At 39.7% G+C, this 23436-nt stretch overlaps 1 long non-coding RNA gene across 4 annotated transcripts in view; it reads right to left on the reverse strand.

Moving 5' to 3' along the window:
- Window positions 1–23436, reverse strand: part of LOC104914248 (uncharacterized) — a 156711-nt gene that overhangs the window by 17958 nt on the left and 115317 nt on the right. The window lies entirely within an intron of this gene.

A 23436-nucleotide genomic window follows, 5' to 3' on the forward strand; every position in this document is an offset into this window, starting at 1 on the left:
CAAATTCCAGCTTAATGACTTGTATCCACTTCAGAAAACTTAGCTCCTTCAAACTGCTACGGAAAGGAATATAATTTAAAGCTTTTCCTTTATTTTTTTCCAAAGCAAATTTCTTCTGCCAAGCTATTCTCCTCAGAAATAAAATCCTAATTTTTTTTACATCGAAGGACAAGTCTGTTTCCCTCATGCCTGCCATTTCTACATTTCGCTGCAATACATTTCTGACCAGACAGAAAGGAACCTCTGAGAGGTTTTAAAAAAAAAAAAAGCCAAAAAATGGACTATTGTCAGCAACATCAGCAACACTCTGAAAAATGTACTGCAAATACATCCAGGTTGAATTTTAGAACGGGAATAGTATAGGGTGGTATGGAGCTCCCACCATGACTTTAGAAAAAAATCTGGATGTCAGGAATCATTCAGAAAAAAAAAACAGATTTTCCTGTAATATCAAATCCTATTTTTTGCAGAGCAACATAAAAAAACATATTCAAGATCACAAGAAAATTCTGAAAATTTGAAGCAACCGGAAAGGAACCTCACTTATCTACCAGTAATATTAGTTATTCTTCCAACCTTTGATGACTTAAGCTTACAATCTCTTCCATACCAGGCAGAGACTCAAATCTGCTAAAAACAATCCAGAAGCTTACAATGACACCAGTAATTACAGTGGTGGACAGCACACTAGATGCACCATCCCAAATATTACAAATATCTGAAGGTTTTACTTCTTGCTGGCGCACTGTGCAACACAACCTGTTGTAGCAGATGCAGCAACGAACCCCCGCCCAAGTTTACTTAAAAAATCACCTTTCAGGTTCACATGCATTTAATGATGAACAAAGCTCTCGGATGCTGAGAAATATTAATTTGCCTCCAATAATTAACAAGCCTCTCAAAACCAAAGGACCACAGAAAAAAAAAACTAAAAAAACTAAAAAAAACCCAAAAAACAAAAGCTCTACAGGACCAGCAGAAAATTCTGGCAAAGACAAAAACCAACACACTTTTATATAAAATTTGTTCTATGGAAATTGGTTTTAAATAGCTCCACGTGGGTTAGCAAAATAAAAGCCCTTCAAGCTTAGTTCAGGAATTTCCATAGAAGGGATTTCTAAGGATGTCCCAGTGGCACATAAGCACCTGAGTTTCAGTTGTTCTCTTCTGGGTTATAGGAGTAGGACTGCAGAAGGCCATCATTGACTGGAGAATGCAAAGACTTTGTGTAAACAGCTGTCAGCATGCTCCCAGCCCAGCTATTCAGGCAATGTGCTCAACCAGTGCAGGAAGGAGAGATCCCTCCCTTCCTTCTTCCTGGAACTATGGTGTAAGTAGCAGTTTTGAGAGAGAGAGTTTCAGGCAGTGAAATCCAGGCAAAGCAAAATGAAGGGACCTCTTAGGATTTGGGAGGTGAAATGCATTCAGATGAAATTGATATAAATGATGCAGAATGTTCCTGTCTGCTCTGGACTGCTCCCATTGCTTTTCCATTCAATAGAAGGATAGCCTGTAATGCAGGTACCCTGCTGTTGGCTTATTTACCCAGTTCAAATACATGCAATGCTACACTAAGTACTCCAAGAAGAAGGCAGAGAAACTATAAAACAATCATGAAAGAATTAGATCCGTATAATTCGGATAATCATAGGTGGAAAAAAAATATTCATGTGCATCAGACCATATGAAATTCAGTCTTTGCATTTCTTAGAACACTGTTTCTCATGCAGGGAGATGTCAGGGACTCTTCCTCCAAGCTGCTCAGCACCCACAGCTTTTACAGATACCTCTTTCAGGAGTGTTATCAATCCATATGCTGCTGTGTGCAGCACCAGGCTGAGGAGCTGCTCGTTTCAGTGCTGCTTAGCATGCCAGCCTCAATACCTTACAAAAAAGGGCCATTATGAAGGGTATTTGTGAATGCCAGCAGGGTGCACATAAAACCCCAGAAACGACCCAAGTACAGGCAGAAAAAAGAGTCAAGAGCAGTGCTCCAGAGACCTGGGCTTGTTACTAGCTCTGGTGTTTAACACAGATGACCCTTATCCAAGTCAGTTCATTTTATTATGTCCCCAAAAACCTGTAGCATGGGAGCAATGATACTGACGTCCTTAAAATCTATGGATGAGAAGTGCTACAAGAGGCAAGGCATGATGTACTCTGAGCCCTCCGCAGCCAGGCAGCAGCTCCCAGTCCTCTGAATGGACTCACACCTACCTCCATCAGGTGGTCCTGCATTTTTTAAGACCAGTAAGATCGTAACAACCTCTTCTGCCCTCCTACATAATGCAGGTGACACAATTTCATCTTGTAAGTCCTGCAGCGAACTCAACAATTTATTTTTTAATAACTTGATATATATTTCATCAAAACTGTCATTCAGGCCCTCAGAGCTGGGAAAACAAAGACAAGCATTACAGAAAAGTTTATGATTCTCTCACTCCGAGGATTTCCACTTTGCATTCATTGTTTTTGGCAGACTTACTGTTGGGAGGTTTTCTTCTCCTTGGTTATAAATATTCCATGCCGACTTTTAATTAGAGCAGCATGTTTGTTGGCAGAGACGAAAGTCACTGGATACCCCCCTACCATTTGGGCTTCGTTCATCTGGATGGACTTACACTAATATATACACATCAAATCCCTGCATAACTAAAGAAGAATATATTTTATTGAATTCAAAATTTAATTGCTCTTACCAACAGGTGCATATATCACAGCAGGAGAAGTATTTGAACTTGCCCTCCCTTTGTTTAGTAACTTGTGAATTCACTAAGCAAGTAAAATATGGGGGTTTTAGCAGGTTGTTATCTGGGTTTAAACTGGTCTTGTAAAATGCTTCATTAAACATGAATGCTTACTAAAGAAGCTTACAAAGTTGCTCAGATTCGTTCCAGAAAGCACCAGGCTCTCCCTGAGCCCTTGCTCCATGTACGTGAGCAAAGGAAGAGGAATTCTATAGGGAAAGATGAAGCAAAAACAACAGGAAAAGCAGAGAGACAAACATATAAGCCATGCTTTGACAGTGAAACACAAAGAACAGTATGAAAGCAGAAGGCTTGACGTTGGTAACTGCATCTAAAAGAAAAACAATATTAAATATGGGGGCTTGTGATTCAGTTTCCAGGTTCATGAACTTATTATTACAGGAAGAAATCTTCTTCCCGAACTACATCATCTAATAGATGATGACTGCCCAAAAGCAACATGAAAACTTTAAGCTAACACATGATTTTATTCCTTATGATAATATTCCTTATGATGACAGCAACCTGTCCACATATGCATAGCTACAACCTCTGTGTATTACTAAGAATCTTTCTCTGCTGTTTATGTCTCTGAGATTTCTTCCAGGGCCTGCTATAGTATTCTAATGGATTATACATATTGTGCATAGCTAACATTTTAAGTCCTGATTTATGTCAAGATTTATGGCCTTGCGTAACCCCATGTGAAACTTACACTGTCAGAAAGGTTATGCAGTCCCTACTCAAGTCAGATGTGCTGGATCCCGCAGCAGCCCAGACCTTGGATGAGACTGGAAAGCAACACAGAGCCATCCATATTCATGGATGTGGCTGTTCACATCACAGAGAAGAGCATTAAGCACTGCAGTCAGCACACAGCAGTGATGTGGATGGGACAGCATTTGGGACACCACGGTGTAGGACACAAGCATGGGACACACGTACATTCCATGCTGAGAAGGATCTCTGACCAGCCTGAAGATCTATGTTTTATACCAAGGTTTCTCCTTACTGGCTGAGTTTTTTTGGATTCTCAGATTTCTCAAGTTCCCATATTTTATGTAACTATTTTCTACCATTACAAAGAAGTCATTCTGCTGTTGTTATTTTTCCTTCTTTCTTTCGTCAAAGATTTTTATGCCCTGAAGAAACAACAGTAAGAGGAATTCAGAAAAGACAAATTTGAAAGACATTCCTTCTATAACACAGACAATTACAATATACAAATTTATTGCTCAGCCCTCTTTATTCTGCACAATGACTCCAATTCACAAGACGTGCTCAGTTTTAAGCTCAATGATTCCAGCAGTTCAGTCCCCAATTGTTTCCATTATGACAGGCAAGCTATAAAATGTTGCTGATGATCAAATGGATAGTTCCAAAGGGCAAGGGCATGCTGGATGCTTAAATTTACACCAAGTGTGAATAAGAGAATAACAATTTCCATAGGCCACCACCTGAGTCGCATTCAAAACAGTTATCTGGCCCACAGACATCTAAAAGCAGTGCTTGGTGGTTCATTATTCTCCTGTGCATTGGTCCAGGATGCACAAATGTGATTTGGAGTTGGTATTTCATATGCAAATGCACGGTGACTTTCTGCATCACTTGCAGAATGAAGGGAAGAAAAGCAGCTGTTAAGGAGACAGTATGTCGTATTATTTATTCATGAGCAACTGAACAGAAAATTTGATGGGCTTTCCACTATAAACAGTAAGATAAATATAAGGGTAAGGTATTATATTCTGCACTCAAAAAACTTAGCTTAGCACTGATATATTGGGTCCTCCAAGTCAATCTTGTGAAAGCCACGTAGCATCCTCAACTTGGCACTGAGCTGACAAACACTGACAGGAAACACTGAGTCATCAATAAAATGTTACCAATATTCCCTTTTTCCATGAGATTTAATTACTTCTTCCATTAAAAATAAACGTAAAGCAACACTGAATCAACAGAACTAAACACAAAGTCATTGGGAGGAAACGTCTACATGTGGAGTGTTTCATTTGACCCAAATGAAAACTCACTGCTGCAGGAGTCACCTCAGTATGCCCAGAATTCCTCATACTGTGAGCATGATTTCCAGAGCAGCAATGTGGAGTGTGAAAATTATCCTGATGAGCAAAGGCAATTTGACTGGAGTAGGTCAACTCAAGTCATTAATGGACTGAAACAGACCAAGACATTTGCTAGACAAAGTGAGACACCTAAAATTAACAGGATCCAGGATTACATAGAAAATGGAAAAAACTGCATTAAGTTGAGCCGATGTTTCTTTGTCCCACTCTAGCAATGCAAAAAAATAACGCATAAATGTACATCCTGCTGAAGAAAAATCTCATAATAAACTCAGAAGTGCGCATAAAAATTGCCACAAATACAAAATTACAGCCCTAACATACATTATAACATCATGCTTGAATTTCCAAGAATCGCTTATCTGAATTCACACTGTATTCTCATTTCTTTCTTGAGCAAGCTCAGTTCCCAAGGAACGTACACAACTGATGAACTTTAAAGCTAATTCAGCTCCAGTTTAGTTAGCTGAAGCAGAAGAGACACCTGAGACTGAAATGCTGTATACTTCCTCAAAAAACATCAGGATTGGATCTGGCTGAACCAATTTAGTCTTTTCTCGCAGGACACTGAAAGAGCCATTCAGTTGCAGCAAGTTTTGATCATTACGACTGTGAACCAGATTTGATCTTGTGACCTCCAGGTTGAAACTCCCAATTCCATTATCTGGCCCCTGCACTGCTGAGTATGAATGGAGACTGTGTAACATAAAGGACTGCATCTATTTCATTTGTGCAGCAGGGAAAAGAGGCGAAGGAGAACAGAAGCAATAACACCAGATGGCCATCAACCTTTTTTTTTCCTTTCCACCAGAGCAAAATTACTTTATTCCTGGAAAGACACGGGGGTAGCAGCAAGGAAGTGGACACCATGAGCTGACCCTGTGTTCATAGCAGAGCAGGACAAGAAGCAAAGTCAATGCCATGCTGTGAGAAGAATAGAAAGTGTCAGTCAGGGAAGCAGTGCCATCTACTCTCTCCCCTTCGAGAAGCAAAAAAATCCCAAACAAATAACAAACAAACAAACAAAAAAGCAAAGACAGATTTAAGTTTCCATCAGAAATGAAATGAGGACCTGAACTAATGTCTGTTGTTTGCATTACTATATTGTGAATGGACCATGGCCAAGACAGGGCTAAGCCCTTGGCCAACAAAATACTTTTGTACCCCTGTGGATTTTCATTATCTGCACACAAACCAAAAAAGTATTGGAGAGAAATATCTTTGAGCAAAGAGCACACCAGGTCAAGGCCAGGCTGCGATGAGCACATACAGAAGCTGTCCTTTAGTCTGGCACCCCACCCTCTGGATACACACACATTTAGGTCTCATGCCAAGACCAGGTGTACTCTCATCCTTCAAGCTTTGTGTTTGTTCTGCAAATCCAGGCTTGCATGCTAGTCTCATCTTCAGGTTATTTCTCACCACAGACCTAGAATGCATGTCACACAAAAAAATGCATTGGAAACCATAAAAATTCCTGCCCTTGTTCTCATCATTTTCTCTGCGTTCCACCCCAGGCAAAGAAAAATCATTTGGCTTTACAATAAATTCTGCTGGAAGTCAAGTGCTATTAAGGGCTTCCTCATACTGTTTACCACGGGAATCTACCTTGATGTCTTTCTGAGCAGTCCCGTAAATGTTTGTTTATTAAAAGGTACAAGTGTTACTACAGCCCTACAAGCATCGGAGTGATGAGCTCTCTCTTTACAACTGTGGAATAAATAATACAAAAGACCAAAAGAGAACTATAGATGTTATCTTGTTCGACAGAAGAATGTGGCTTTTACACCATACAATTAAGGATGTAGTCCTAATACTATATAGCAAAATAAAAGTAAAACCACTATACTCTTAATGTTATATAGCAAAATAAAGATAAAACCACTGTGCCTCTAGGTTAAAGAGCAGGAACCTATTGTAACTGTTGGTAGGTATTATCCTCCACTGCCTTGCCTTTATTGCTGTTGTTTTCACCATGTAAAATCAGTACACACTGAATGCCACGAAGCAGCGTTTTGCAACTGGCACCTGATAGGGTTTGAAATCCTGGCCTTTCAGATGCATCTGAATTTAATTTTGTTTAAGTCTTGTAGATGGGTACAGAAGATAACAGCTGCTTTTGATATGGAAAGGATAAAAGAGAAAAAGGATGCAGAAGAATGAGCATTCTTCAACAGACATAACAGTATCTCCTTCTTCTGCATCCAGTCAACCAGCTTCTCGCACCTCTTCCTACTGCAAGCCATTCTAACTTCATACTAATGAAGAGAATTTCCTGCAAGGCACTGCTTGCCTATGCTGCACCTACAGCCTTTGCTTGAAGGATTCATTGTATGATCCTTGCCTGATGAGCTTCTAATGTATTAAAGAAACAATTCCAACTCCCCATAAAAAAGAGCAAGCTATGCATAAAGTAAGCGCACGTTATTTCAGGAGCAAAAAAAAAAAGAAGATATATTTTAATGTCCAAAAATTAGCATAACTTTCCTATTATTCTAGAGTCCGCTTGATTAAATTAGTCTATATCACTTTAAAAAGAATGAGATTTGAATTCTAAAGAAAAAGAGCTTAAAATTGCAATTGGAAGAAAAAAAAATTTAACAGGGAATGCATAAAAGCAAGGTATCACAATGTTGTCCATAACAACAAATGCTGTAATCCCATAATAGAGGGGAACAAAGCATCAGCCTCATGCAATCACCCACTGAGATGGCATTCAGCTCATGCTACTGGAGAGTCTTTACCATTTGCAGATTGATTACAACATGCCAGCTTGTTCTCCCTCCAGATGCCTTCTTACTTGCAGTAGCTGATGTAAATAAGCCACTCAAGTCCTACACTACCGGGCAGGTGAAAAACAGGGAGGCTTGCTTGACTGTTCAAATTGCAGTAGACACAGTGGTAGGTTGAGATAGTACTTCCAACAAGGCCTTTCTTCAGCTAATAATGAAATAATATTGGATAGGCATTGCAGGACGATAAAGCTAGAACCAAAGATTGATCCAGTAAGAGCTTTTGTTGGTATTTTGATGGAAGAGTCACCTTATTTTGAGTACTGCATTGCCACAATTTCTTTACATGGATCAAATACAAGAATTCAGAATAACACTTTCATTATATTTACTTAAATATGAATCCATAAATATATGCACTGAAACAGGTATATGATATTAAGATATTAATACAAGGTTTGTCTACTTAGGATAGCACTGTTAACTATGAGAGAGCACAGTTTACAATGCAAAGATAATATCCTTCTGACCAGAAAAAAAAAAAAAAAATTAACCACAGCCTATAATATCAAGTTAATAATTCCCTTTTGAAGAAAGATCACAGTATCTTGGCTCCAATGTAGATTATATGGTGCAAAAACAAACAGAGAATAACTCATCTTGAGCAGCAATAGGAGAGAAGGAGCAATATTTTCTTTCCTTTGAACTGTAGTAACATTTTCAGGGCTTCATAGGAATCCTGATTGCCTTTCTCACCCCTAGCAAAGTTCACAACACACTGATCGAAACATTGATCCCTATGATCCCTAATGTTAGCTTTGGTAATGGAGAAAAAAGATTTCATTGAAACCATACTCCAATTAGGAACCGTGGTTATCTGAACATAAAAGACCCAGTAATTTCTGCTGATGCGATCATTATTGCAGAGACTTAATTGGCCAGAACTGTCAATGGCAATTAAATGCTTACAGTTGGGACTCTCAGAGGCTCAGTGACTTACTGCACGTTTTTTAAAGCATCCCATTTGTTCAGTCACAGTAGATGCCTGCAATAGTGCCGGGAAACCTACATTTTGTTCTATGGTAATAGTTAAAACATCCTACAAGCAGATCTTCTATAATTGCTAGCTTTATAGGCAGCAATCAATTGTCTTATCTTTGTATAGAGAAACTGCACTTTTTGTCATTATTTTTTTTCCACTCCTTGCTACTTGTGAGGTGATTGCAATGGGAGCCAGTAATTAGAACCGCAGTGAACCATTTGAGATTTGAAAGGTTGAAAACACTATCCTTCTGGGATACTTTGTTTTGAGAGCTTTTGGGCTGGTGACCCAGTCTAAGCTTCCCTAAGTTCAGCTGAGTGATGTAACCTCCAAAGTTTTACAAAAAGGAATTGCCAACCTAAAATCTGGAGAGTCAAAATGGTGGGAGAGATGGTTGGCTAAAAAGCACAGCTGGCTGGTGTGGAAAGTTGTCCCAAAGATGTTTCCTAGTCTAACAGCAGGCTGTATATGATTTCTGTATCACGCAGTACCTCCAACATAATGGCATGCCCAAACACAGGTCAGGCTCTGGCATCAGAAGCTGTCGAAACACAGGAAAGCACAGTCACTTTAAGAGAACATCACAAATCAAGGTTTAAAAAGGAGAAGATGCAGTGGGCATGATGGCAAATCTCATTAAGGAGCATAAGGCAGATGTTCCACTGTGATATATATAAAGAAGAATGGCACAGAAACTACCTAGTGAATAAAGGTCTACGGGATACGGCCTCTCACTCCAGTCCTGTCATTGACTTTTCACACAACTTTCAACATCTCCAAGTACTTATCTGTACACAGATCTCGATTTTTATCTAAATTAAACATCCCTGTTTCTTCTGAATTCCACTCCAAATCCCAGACAGTAAATCTGTGTTTTGGGGCTGGGGGTTAACAGAAGGTAAATGCTATTGCTGGTTGGCCCATTCCATTGAGTTAGCCCATCTCTGGCTTTCAGAGAGAAAGCAAAGCACCAAGCAGTGACTCATCCAATTTTGCTAATTCTTTTGTATGAAAATGGGTACACAGTTAGGTAGATTTAGGGGGTGAATACAGAAAGACTTCTTCCTCATATACATGCTTTTTTCACAGATTCCTTATTTTCAACATTTTATTATGAGCTACCACACAAGGACATATATCATTAGTGTAAGAACTGGCTTCATGCTAAGGAGAAAAATAGTAAAAGTGGGAGAGGCATCCAAAGATCTGTAAAAGAAAATAAATTCACTATATAAATCACTACAAAACTAGGTACCTATGTTTCAGGTCCAGAAAAGAGAGATGCACTTTATAAAACCTGACACTGTCACCTGGAGTCTATGAAAGAGAAACAACAGAAAGAATCTGGATGCTAAATTTGTCCTTCATTTAGAGCCTGAAAATTGTGGCTTCATAAATTTGGAATAAATCAGATAACTTCAGTCCCTTACACTACCAGCATTTTGTCATATAGATTGTACATTAGATACTAAGAATCTGGATGCTAAATTTGTCTTTCATTTAGAGCCTGAAGATTATAACTTCATACATTTGGAATAAATCAGACAACTTCAGTGCCTTACACTACAGGCATTCTTTATTACAGATTGTACGTTAGATACTAAATGTTAATATTAAGCTGCATTTCCCTCTGAACAGGCTTTTTGAGATGTCTCCATTACGTTGGCTAACAAATCCTGTCCCCTTCTATGACTGTTCTTTATATGAACACCAGCCTCTATTTTCATGGATTAGGCTAGCAAGAAGCATCTTGGCATCGTGTCCTGTGGTACAACTGGAAGCATACTGTTAAAGCTGTATAAAATGAAGGAAATTCTCCATGAAGAGGCATGAGAGGCTGTTGTGTTCCAAACTCATGGCAAGCTAAGCCCTGTTTCCACTGAAGAAAACAAGGACTATGAAAAAGTCACTTTATGAGAGTCAGAGAGCAAAGCCTAAGGAGTGCAAAGTTGCAGAGTGGAACTGGTATACAATGCCAGGCTGCCATGCACTTGTGCCCACAATGCAGAGTTTTGCAGAAGATAAGAGGAAGGCAACCCAAAATGTGAGGCTTGCTCTGGAGATTTGTGGAGCAGTCCTAACGTGACACTAAAACGTTTCAATCCCCTGTGCTGCAGTGTGACACCACGCCATACAAAACCAGTTGCTAAAATCCTCCACGGTGATTCTAAATGTTTAAAAGGAGAGGAGGCATAAGGTCGCTGTGAACAGATCCATGCTCACAATTTCACACCTGCTGAGGATGCGGCTACAAATTTCTCTCAAGTGACAAACAGCATTGGATGTCAAGGTTGAGAAACGAGGCAGGTCTGAGAATAATGAAAGAAAATCTGATCTTTTTAGCAGATGTGTGAATCTGGGTGAGCGCAAAAATGGATGCATGTGGAGGAAATTGTCATTTCTGGAAATACCTTTCTCCTAATGAAACCATTCCTCAGCAGGAATCTGCCTTTCTGTCCTGACTCTCCAGGAAAGCAAATGCTTTATTTGCAAATTTAAACATCCCAAACTCTATACAACAGACCACGCTAATAAAGAGATGCATCTTTGTAGGAACTATTGATTTTTTTTTTTTAGGAAAACAGATGGAAACGAGATAAGGTAATGCTAAACCTCCTTCAATAAGTGAAAAAAGGATGGAAAAAGGATGAGAGATACAGTTCACATTTTATAAACCAAGTTTCTAGAGGTCAGAGAGAAGTTAATTATGCCTGCAAAGGAAAGGCAGCTACAAAATTATTAATAAAGACGTTGTTCAAACAGTTCAGTGGCATTTGTGTGGTTTTCAGGGTTAGACAAGCATATGAAGCTGTTATTGTGCTCTTCCCTAAAAGGAAGCTGAAGAAGCTTACAAGAGGAAAAAGAAAACTGAAATACAAATGTTAGAGGACAGAAAAAATGTCCAGTTGCTCACCTGAAAAAGCATGGAAAGAATTGAGACGAGCAATACCCTGCCTGAATCACTGAGCACTGCATGCACCTACACTGCATTTCCAACCATCCATCTGGTGTGGTGCATTTACTCTTCCAAAAAGACAAACTTCTCGAAGATCAGATGTTAGGAAGCACAAAGTCACGTATCGTTCATGTTGCCTTATGAACTACTTTAGCCTGGGTGCTTCATTTTTCTACTCTAACGGCAGACAATACTAGTGAAGTGCTCACTAAATTTGTAAACCAGGTGACTATAATGCGGCATAAACACGTTCATTATGCAAATATGATTGCCTAAATCTTCAGATATAGCTCATTTATTTGTATGAAGCTGAAGATACTCAGTTCTTTGCCTTTCCTCCACTAATTCAGTAATGGATCTTTCTAGATAATTGTTCCTATTCCACCAAAAGCTATTCATACTCCAGTAAAAGTAAAAGAAGGCACTTTACCCTGCAAAGCAGATCTGATAAAGGAGAAAAAGTTACCTGGGATTTGAGCTTGGATTTTGCTTCCTAATTCAGAGGGATGGGTTGCAAAGGTAAGAAATGCATTAATGCCTCGTTTTTGAAATATTCTGAGGTCTTTTAATTTATATTTTTGAATAACACGGATGTTGTATGGAAATTTGATTGCTCTGGCAAAGCAGAGTGTAGACACCAAATAATTGCAGGTTGTAAGAACAAGAAAACTGGAGAACTGTGCAGGGTTACCTTAGAAAACAGCTCCTTAAAAGCAAAAGGAAGAAATAATAGCAGTGAAACTCCACAAAGTCTTCAGCTTTCACAAATATCAGAAGTTCACTGTTCAGAGTGAAAGTAAGAGAAAATGAATGCAAATGCAACTTGAGATGGAATAGGACGCAAAAGCCCTAAGGGTGATTTTAGTGCTGCCAACTCCAGCATTAAATAATCATGAAACTGGCTTGAAAATCATGAATTTAGGAGCATTTTGTCTTTTAACAAATTGCACTTCTTTACAGGTTAAATATTCTTGCACCTGCCATCTCCTGAACAGCCAGGAAAGACAAAGACAGCCAGAGGGAAATAACATACAACTGCCACTGGCAAACCAACCACTAACACCAACCTGTATGGAGCAAGTCATCTGCGAGTACAACAACCAATCCTCACCACAGTTAATGATTTTCCTTGATTATCCACACACTTCTAAAGCACAAAACAGTCACACACGACGATTCAGCTCCATCTGGGATCACAGACAAACCAGCTAATATAACACCGCTCATGGGACACATCGTACCTGTAAGAAAATTCAATTTTATTTTGTTTTTCTCAGTTTCACCATTCCCATCCTAACAACAATCGATCAACACACTTTGCAGCCCATTGGTTTGGATAAGACGAAATTAGGGTAGAACACCAGAGTAAGCAACTCATATTTCTTTGAAAGCAAACGAGGACTGGCTCTCCTAGGACATTACACTTAAGCCACACCACCACAACAGTACTGCACAAGACCATGCTGTGGAATGCTCCTACATTTGCAGAGGAAAGGCTGAGTAAGCTGGATCTGTTCAGCTTGGGGATAAGAAGACTAAGGGAGGGATCTGATAAATGTTCATAAATAGCTAAAGGTAGGTGGGAAGCAAATGGATGAGGCCAGGCTCTTCTCAGTGGTGTGCAGCGATAGGACAAGGAGCGATGGCCTAAAAGTTGAACACAGGAAGTTCCGTATTATTATGTGAAAGAACTTCTATATGGTAAGCGTGACAGAGCACTGGAACAGGTTGCCCACAGAGGTGGTGGATTTTCCTCCTATGGAGACCCGGATGGACACCTACCTGTGTGACCTATTGTAGGGTACCCGCTTTAGCAGAAGGTTGGACTCAATGATCTCTTGAAGTCTCTTCCAACCTCTGCGATTCTGTGAAGGTTAGAGCTGACTCTGGCTTCTCCTCTCCAAAATAAACATTTTCTGTATCCTCCAAAACCACACAGACCTATTAAAGCCACTCCTGCCATTTCCATGAAATCTGCATTGGGCAAATGCCCGTCTCCAATTAAACTGGAGCATTCCTGTAAAAACATCCAACACATGGCCACAGACACTAAACATCTCCTCCCTTCCCTTTCTCTTTTTCAAAGCAATGCAGTCCTGTTCCCAGTGTTCTGCTGGGCAGTGGAAATGGAACTGGTGACACATCTCCCATCGGCAATAAATATCTTATTGGTCTTCCCTTTGTCTACGCGTAGGTGCTGACTCTGTGAAATCATCATAGCCGGCTGTGAATGAAGCATGAAATGAAAAACCCTTGTCCATTCCACAGAGAGATGGTGCAGAATCATTTTTTACACCATGGTAAGAACTGTGTGCTATACAAACAAAGCAGCCATGAGTGCTTGGAAATTCTCTCATGCATTCCCGTTCTGTTAACTACATTATCCTCTTCTTCCTTTTCTAGTTCAAAGAATCAGTGAAGAAAGAAAGATCCACTTCCAGCACTAACTCCCTCCTCATAAACACAGTGGGGCCTGATTCATGTAAATCCATTAATTGTAACTGAATTGTTTAATATCAGAATGAAAGCAAAGAATTCAGTTCAATCAGAATAACGGTGGTTACAGCATTTAAAGCACACAAGCGAACAATACCTTTGCTTAAAACACATGAAAGTGTTTTTCAACCTTTTCTTCAGCTGCTCTTTTTCTGCTAAGATGAAGTTTCATCTCACCTACTTGGAAGAAGCGTAGCCATCAACAGGGCTTTCAGGTTTGCTGGCTACAAACATAGCTCCACATGAAACAGAGCTTTCAAAAGGGTGCACAAGGCAAGTTCAGGACCTGCTGCTCATTGAATATGAAAAGAAACCAAGCTGCACCTGAAATCCAAATGGTGAAATATTCAGGAGTTCACAAGAAACATTACAGACTGACAAGCTTCTGCAGGGCTGTACAAAGATTTCTCAGGAGCTCAGGCTGCGTCGTATCATTAAATAAAGACAAGCCAGGGAGCAGCCATTGCCTTGAAGTCAAATGGCATGGGCAGGCTCACAGCTGCACACCTCTCGGCCTGAAGAGAGCTCAGCCAAAATTCCAGTGCGAGAGTTTGCTCCTGGGCCTACAATGGGAACAAATCATCCAGGACAAAAGTTGCAGCCCAGATAAAACCTGATTTTAGCAGGCCAAGACTGCAGTTGCTCTCTGAAAACACTGCTATGAAATTAAGCTTAACAAGCCAGAAAATACAACGCACTGCCAAAGAACAAGAAGCCATTTGTACAAGCCCTCGAAGCCTACAGTCCACATTAGCTGTTATTTAGAGTGAAGATAACGTAAGATAGCAAGAGGAAAGAAGAGTTGTATCAATAGCCAGAGGCAAGCCAAACAGAACATGTTTCTGCAAGTAGGCAGATTGGCTTTTCACAACCTAGTCTCTGGTCATCACAGAGAAACTGCAATTAAAAAGCAGAGCTACATAGCAGTAGGCTTTTCTTCCTCTACAAAGCATGTATACCACCATATATAGGACATACAGAACACTTCAAGTCTTATCTCAGCATTTATAGCTTCTTAAATGTAACACTGCACTGCAGCTTTCTTTTTGTTACAGGCCACTGTTTTTGAGAATGTCCTTGCCAGGAACTTGAAATGAGAGTACATCAGCACTCATATTAAAAGGTCACTGCTCAGGAACAGAAGAGGCTGCAGAGCATCAGTGATTGTCAGCAGCGGCAAAAGATGTGTGGAGAAGTGATGTCAATCAGAAAACACTGAATTATAGAGTAGGTACACTAAGCAGAGATGGAAAAAAAAAAAGTAAAAAGTGTGTTTTTTTATTAAAAAAAAAACAACTTCCTTTTTTGTACGCAGAAATCTGAATATAAAAAGGCAGCAATTTTAGGGATTCTTTCTGGTAATGCTTTCGTTCTGAGATCTGCATTCCACCTTCCTCCGCTTTCAAAAATCAGACTGGTGGCAAATGAAACAAAAGACTTGAAAACCCCCAAACCCAAAGAACCCTTAAAATTCAAAATACTCCCTGAAAATTCTGTGGCTGCTTTGAGCATTTTGAAGCATATTTTGAAGTTTTGGGGTAAAAAATCCGATGTTCCATCACAGTACATCCATTTCAAAAAGCATCTCAGCTCCTAGCCCAGTTTCTTTGCAAGTGGGCTCTTTCTTGTCAGCTTGTTGCATCGGGGACAGAAAGGCAGTAACTAGATGTGTACTTAGCAGAGAAATACAAGAACAGGATGTCAGCCTCTATTAAAATCCAGGTTGTAAAACAGGGCAGCAATATTTTTTTTTCTTCTTTTGTGATGAAATAATCATATCCAGAGTTTTGTTTTGTGTGAGGAGGCATGTGTTAGGCTCTGTCATCTCCGTGTTAATTGCCCAGGAGTGAGAAGGCTGACAGTGGTGATGGTTCCATCAGGGGATGCTACTCATGGACTGTGGATGCTGTAAAATTATTAAAACATGAAGGGAAGCAGAAAGAAAGCACCTTTCTTCTTCTACCAGCTCTATCCACCAGAGAACACGCAAAACTAAATCCTCACTTCAAATTCCTCTTTCAGTCATGTTTGATTTTACTGACAGCTTATCAGAAACACTGATTGGGTACATCTACAATGGAGGCAAAGGTATGACTGCAGTGGCTGTAGTTAGAGCAATGAGCATTACAGCTGCATCACTGAATTGCCTGCAGTTGAGAGTTTGGCTCACTAAGAGTCTGAGAGGAATGCCACATCCTGCACTGAACTCTGTGCTGCAGGAGTGTATTATCCACTGCATGCAAACTATGCACATCCAGGTGTTCTGTGATCTCATTTCAACTTTTGGCATTTTTAAATGGCATTTTATTCAGTGGAAGCTTCTTCATTTCTCAGACAGGTGGATGCAGGACATCTTTTGAGAGCAAAACAAGAGGCTGTGCTGCACCTCGTACATTTACAAGACAGTCCCTGCCTTTTAAAAACTCCCTGCCTTACAGCCTGCAGTGCAAGCAGGAGAGGCAGAGGCATCATCAGGACAGTGCTCGGGTCAAAAGGAATTTCAGCCTCAGCTTCTCAGCTCCTTTCCATCACTCTTCATCTACTTAAATTACGGAATGTAAATCACATCATGGCAAGGGTGTGCCCAGTTGAAAACAGAATCATGGAGTTATTAAGGTTGGTAAAGAACTCAAAGATCACCAACCCCAACTCATCCCACCATGCCCACTGACCATGTACCCAAGTGCCACACCTCCACATTTCTTGAACATGCAAAGGCACTGTGACTCCAGCACCTCCCTACCAGCCTGTGCCAATGCATCTCCACTCTTTCCAAGAAAGAATTTTTCCTAACCTCAAACCTTAAAGGGAAGAATAGCTCCCTATCAGCTCTCAGTCTGCATAGTGTCTAAGGAGTTCACTAAGTCCTTTGGGAGTTGCCATTTTATGGCAACACATATCTGTAGGAACATATTACAGCCTTCTGTTTGCTTGAATCCCAACCTTGACCCTTTAGACAGGTATTCTTCCTCAGGAAGCTGTGGATCCACACATGAAACCAAGCACATGTGTACTCAATCCTCCCCATCTTCTCAGCCCACCAATGTTCTGAATACTTTATATTCCATTCAAAGGGAGACCCTGATCCTGCAGTCCTCAGACAGGGAAAATTCTCCAGGGAGCAACAGTAGGATCAAAACCATGATGCGATGCACGCCTCTTGGTCATATTTATTATTAACTTCTCAGCAGAATGGCTGGAATTTGACCTGACAATAACAGCCAAACTCTCTGTCTCATCTATGAATTTAGCATCTTATGTTTCAAAATGCATGCTATTATTAGAATATGCAGCGCTGCATCCATGCAGAAATGAGAGCTGTGCTCTGTATGGTTAGAATTCTGCACAGTCTGCATACAGCGATAAAAATTAAGCTCATATACATAAAAGAAAAAAAAAAAAAAAAACTACTGCATTCTTGATATTTTAACTCCTCAGAGAATTCCCTGGGAGGTGATGATTTTTTATCCAAGTAACTATTATATCTCTACGATAAAACAAAGATTGTGTGACATTTTAAAAGAGAATTAAAATACATAGAGTGGGCAGAAGGTCATGGGAGAGCCTATGCCTGGCAGTTAGAAGAAATTTATTATCTAGGCACGAGTGAATGGAACAGAACCAAGGATTTAATGGACAGATTTAGAAATGTTACTAATGCTGTCACTGAATGCATCGTTAACTTTGGAAAATTTGCATAACTAAGTTAGGAAAAAATTTAAATCCAGCAAAAAAAAAAAAAAATCCTATCTACTTTTAATTTTTACCCCTGCTGCCTGTTTGCCATTTGCATGCTCATCTAGACACAAAGCCCCTGGAGACTGCACCAGAGTATATGGAGAATATTTGATAACCTAGTTCCACGTATTTAAATCCCAGAAAATAAAATGATTCTTCAGCAATGCTACAACAGAGAAACTTTTAATATATTTTTCATCGGCACAATTCATCACCTTACTCTTTGTTCATTATGTAAGGATGACAATGAACGTGCCTTCAAGATAGATGGCAAACAAACCCCTGCAAGAATCCGCTATGCTTCTCCTTCCCATCTGTACCTTTTTAAAGTGAATTTATATAGCAACGAAAGGCAGATTTGTAGACCCTGAAAGGGAAAGTTTAAAAGTGAAAAAATGAATTGATGTTGAGGAGAGGATAATGAAGACTTGTTACATGCACTCCAGTGAGGTTCAGGCCAGCATTAAATACATACAAATACCTAAAGATGCAACAGCTTAAGACTTGGAGAACAGCAACCAACTCCCACCCAAACCTTCTGCACTATGTTGAGCAAAAGGGAAAAGATTCTCAATTTCTTAGCAATAAAACACAGACAAGCAGCACTCTCATTGAGACAGTGAAGACCTCTAACAACACTATGGCCATTGAGAGAGTATAAAGCAGGCAAGTAAATCACAGTACTAAGGGTTACCTGACCTTTAGGTGAGCGTAGTTCTTCACATAGTTCTCCTGACCTTAGTACGAGCACACTGAGCTGTGCCAATGGAGGATAACACAGGACCATGAAACTTCAGAAAGTCTCTCATCCCTTCTTCAAGAACAGATTTCTTTTCACCCCAGCACATTTGCTGGCCCTGCATTTCACATAAATAAGGACCTCTGGCAATGATTTGATGCTTGTCAGGTTCTATACTTCATATAGAGATGTCAAGCACCGTTTTAACTCAACTTGGAAGCACCTTCAAATGCCTGTTGTCAGCAAAAGTGGAGACAAAAAAATTTTAGAACGAATCAAATACAGGGAGCCTCATTCAAGACAATAATCACGCTATTTTTATTAATATTTTTTGTACAGATTAGCAATAAAAAACTAAACAGGAGCCTCATAATAGCTAGTGTGTTCTTGTGCACACATAAGCACCCATTAGATTAATAGTGTAAGGTGGCAGCAGCTTACGGAACTTGTTTCCTCTGCCATTTGCAGCTATGATGAAATCCTCCAAAGCATTGCTTTCCTATCACTGTCTACATTCCTGTAAGCTCTCTTCTCCTGAAGAGAAACTCAGATCAAATATCCAAGCAGAGCTGGTACTTCAAGGTCTTTGGAAAAGCCTTGGCAGAAGAGGGAAAGACAATGCACTTTCATCTAGGGGCTTAAGTTTCAAAAGCATCCAGAATCTGTGATGGAGGAAAGAGTTGGAGAAGGAATCTTGATATGTATCTTCTTTATTTTCTTTGTCTCCTTGTGCCACAGTATCCACCCCAATATAGAAAGCAGCAAACAAAGTAGCTTTAGTTTAAATATACACACATTGACTGCTCGTAATGGAGACCCTATATACTAAAGAAGCTCTAATCCTTAGGAGCAGTAATGTGATGATGGCAAAAATGAGAGAAAACACGGCTGTATTGCAGGTTAGAAAGGAATGGAAAAAAGTCTGCAATCCAGCAGACTTCAAACACAGACTTATTTTTGAACTCTAAACTGGGACATCTCCAAAGATAATCCTGGGAAACTGCCCTGCTTCCAGAAAATCCATCCATTTTACCCTAAGTGTGAATCATTAAAAGCATCATCTCTGGCTTCCTAACCCACTTTGGGAGGGTGGGTATGTGAACAGCTCAATTGTAAAAGTTCAGTATTTGGTACGTAATACCTAGGCTAAAGCCTCCATACTAACACTACTCTTGCATATATAGATGAACAGACATATTTTGTATTTTCTACCTCCTTTGTATAGTAAGAACACACTTCCATGGCTAGCACTGGCTGCAGTGAATTGCTTCTTGCAGAATTGAAGGATTTTATGTGTAATTCTATGTTCTCGGACCGAAAGTGTCTCTGGAAGAGATAAACAACTCCATCCCATAAAAATTCCTCCAAACCTATAACTAAAATACAGCAACCTACACTGAATTAATGGGAGAAACACATCCTTGTTGCCATACAAAAAGTTAAAAGTCTGCATTTGGACTGCTCCATATGCATCACGTATCCTTTTTGAATAGGATTATGCTCAAATTCCCCACACTGGTAATTATTGTATGTAAATACCCAAAGTCGATTTGCCAACCGCGTGGCTGTATTTGACATCTGCATATTTCTTCTATACACCGTAACTCTGCATGCAGACAGCTGCCTGCTTACATAAATCTGCCATTTGACTTCATGAATCTCATGAGCTGTAGTGTAAGCAGGTCAGGTTTTGTGTAGAAATGCTGGAATTAATGAGACCCCACAGTGCAGGTGTTTCTGGATGAGCAGGCAGAGGCTGGGGTTGGCTGGAGGAGGCAGGGTTGTTGTTTGCTGATACGATTAGCAGTAAAACCCTGATGGTTGAGACAGAGCAAGTCCAGCACCGTTGCAATTAGAGCTAAATGGCTGTAAAACACAAGCGCTCATTTTAAAACACATCTATCCTTATCCAAATCAAACAGAAACCTTCTCAACGCTTCACTCTGTGTTGTGTACCTCAGAGGCCACAGCTGCTCTACATTTATTTTGAAGACATGGAACTGCAAGGCACAGGTTAGAAGAACACAGCTGGCATACATTTTCCAAAGGTAAAAATGTGAACACTGTAGATTCACCAAATATGGAAACATCAAACTGTTTCAGAAGCAGAAAGTCAGAGACTACTTCAGTTTGACTTGAGAAATGTCATCTGTTATTTCAGTCCTTTTCTTTGTTGCCGTTGTTTTTAAAGAAGGAACTGAAGGTATTAAAATAGAAAAATATTCAAACAAAATGCCTTCAGTATTTTCATTTTTCCTTTAGATTTCTAGCTGCGAATTTCCCACAAAGTTTTGAGATCAAGTTTTCACTCAGCTCTAAGATTGAGAGGCTCATTTGGTCACAGATCACTCGGTAAAAGTAAAAGAATGTCACATACATCTAAAGATTGAATGGGGAAACATGGGGAAAAAGAAAGTAAGAGCAGTTCTGACAGAAGGCTGCTCAGCTTGCATTGAAGCAGCTATCACAAGGATTGCATAGAGGACAACTGTATTATTCAGAGATGCTGAACAACAGGATTATGGTAGAAAAAGAGTCGAAGACTCTTACCGATCAAACAATTCATTGTAAAGGCAGGCCTGAGAAGATTACTTTCAGTTTCTGAAAATCACTAGCTGTAACAAATATCTCAAACGAGGATCTCAGAAGCCTCAGAAGGTGCCTAAGCCTTTTTATACATCAGTGTGGGGGTGAGATATTACACCCTAGTCCTTGACAAAACTTCAACCCACAGGATAGCATTTGCCATCATGAATAAAGGAGGCAACAAGGTCTAAGACAAGATTTCAAAACCAGGAAGGGGAGAAAGTAGAAAAGGAAAGATTTATAAGTTTCATCCCAATAGCAAGTAGGATTCTGTTCGCCAAGGTTAGCTGACACAAGCACAAAAATGTAATAGCTATAAATTTGTCTCCAACAAGATCTATCGTCACTTGGAGATGATGGAACCTGTTTTATCATCTGACTTTTAAAATATATACACAGAGCAAGACATGCTATTAACCTATAAAATAATACTGCTTTTGAAATTTTAAGCGGATACCCAGTATATATTACTTAAAGTGGAAATAAAATGAGTATGTGGTTAACCATTTCCCCAGTGAAACATCACTTTCAAGAAAGCGTGCATTGAAGACTTCAGGCCATCTTATTCATGCAAATAGTCCTAGATAAATCAGCACGAAGGAAAAAAAAAAAAGAAAGACAAACGCCTTCACACAATACTAGCTCTACTGGAAGCACAGAACTGAAACCACTGTATGAGCAGGGATCTTCCCATTGAAATCTCTTTCTCAGAGCAAAGTGATGAATAAAAGTGGACAGTAGGCCAACATGCACCGATTGAAATAATCATCAGCATTTCTCTAGCTAGATAAAAGTGAATAAGCAAATGGAGTTAAAAAGTTGGAAGTGGCTTGTAAAGGTGCGTTCAAGCTGCGTGAGTTGACTACTTTTAGCCTCACAATCATTAATGAAGCCTAAGTGGTATTCATTACTTGTTTCCAGTTGCAGTTGTACTCTTTGGATGCAACTTTACCAGGACAAGCAATGGAAATACCCTCTCCTCCTTTCTCATTCCCCTCTGCTGTGTGCACATCCACACACAGGAGGAGCAAGTCAGAGCCTTGTAGCTACATGGGCATATTCCTCATCTAGATCAGCTCTGCCCATCCCTGCTGATTACTCTTTTCTTTTTCACCTGGTCACATTCTAGAGAGAGGAAGAGAGAAGTCTAAGAGGACAAGAAGTGATACATGACACTGGAAGCAACCCCCTGTTCTGGGCTACATATGCCTTTGAGATCTGCACAAATGAATTTGCTCAGCAGATTTCCAGTTTATACTCTACAGGATATCATAAAAGTGAATATTTTCCTATTAAAAGTTAGTTAGAAGCATTCTCCAGAGCCAAAGATACTTTAGGAATTCTCAGATCATCCTAAGGAAATCAGGAGCTCTGTGCATGCCCACATCAATTTCTTTGACCTTTAAAAAACTCTTTGAGGATGGTGATTTTTTTTTCCTGGTGATGAAAACGTTGCATGCTGGAATATTTTGTAATCTGCAGTGCTGGAAAAAAAATAAAAACCCCATCCCTGAATGTGGGAAATGACTCTTATTTATCACAGTCTATCGCAAGATTTAGAACAGAGTAAGATGATTCCATCTTAAGGTTTGATAAAGCTGAATTTGAAAGAAATAAACCCAAAACCGAGTACTGTGGTATCACGGACACGAGAGAAACTTGAATATTGCTCCAAGCATTTGAAAAAACAGCTTGTTCACAGCAAACTATCATCCTGAAATCATGTTGAGAATGTGGAATAGAGACCATCTTAACAAGTTGTTTCTCTAGCGTCAAAAAGCAGATTTATGTCAAGTTCTGAACTCAGAGAAACCATGAAATACTCAAATGGGTGGACACATCATTGTTGCAAATGATGATATTAATGCCAAACTAAGAACAAATGACAGCAGCTATTTCTTTGAAATGTCATAGAACCAAGGGGTCCTTTAAACAGAACTGTAGATGTTTTTATAACCTGTGTATAACACATACAGACTTGGATGGCCCTCTCATATTTCCATCGCAAAAATCTCAATGCAGTGGATATCTAAAGCAATTGCTTAAGTTTCATTATGTATTTCCTAATCCCCACAGAAGCACAGCTTTTGCTATAATCACTATTATTTTCTGTGCAAGCAATGATTCACCTAAAGCAGCACTGAGTAGAGTCAGACGTTTCATGCACTCCACTTTTTACTTTGAGGTCTGGGACGCAGCCTTGGAGCAACAGCACTGAAAAATAATAGCGTGTGTCACAGCCAGCCCTTTGAAAGAAATGGTCTTTTGGATAATACTTTATATACCATGTAGGTTTCTTCCCAGTGGCACTGGATGTCC

Source organism: Meleagris gallopavo, chromosome 24, assembly GCF_905368555.1.
Source record: "Meleagris gallopavo chromosome 24, MGAL_WU_HG_1.1, whole genome shotgun sequence".
Taxonomy (NCBI): Eukaryota; Metazoa; Chordata; class Aves; order Galliformes; family Phasianidae; genus Meleagris; species Meleagris gallopavo.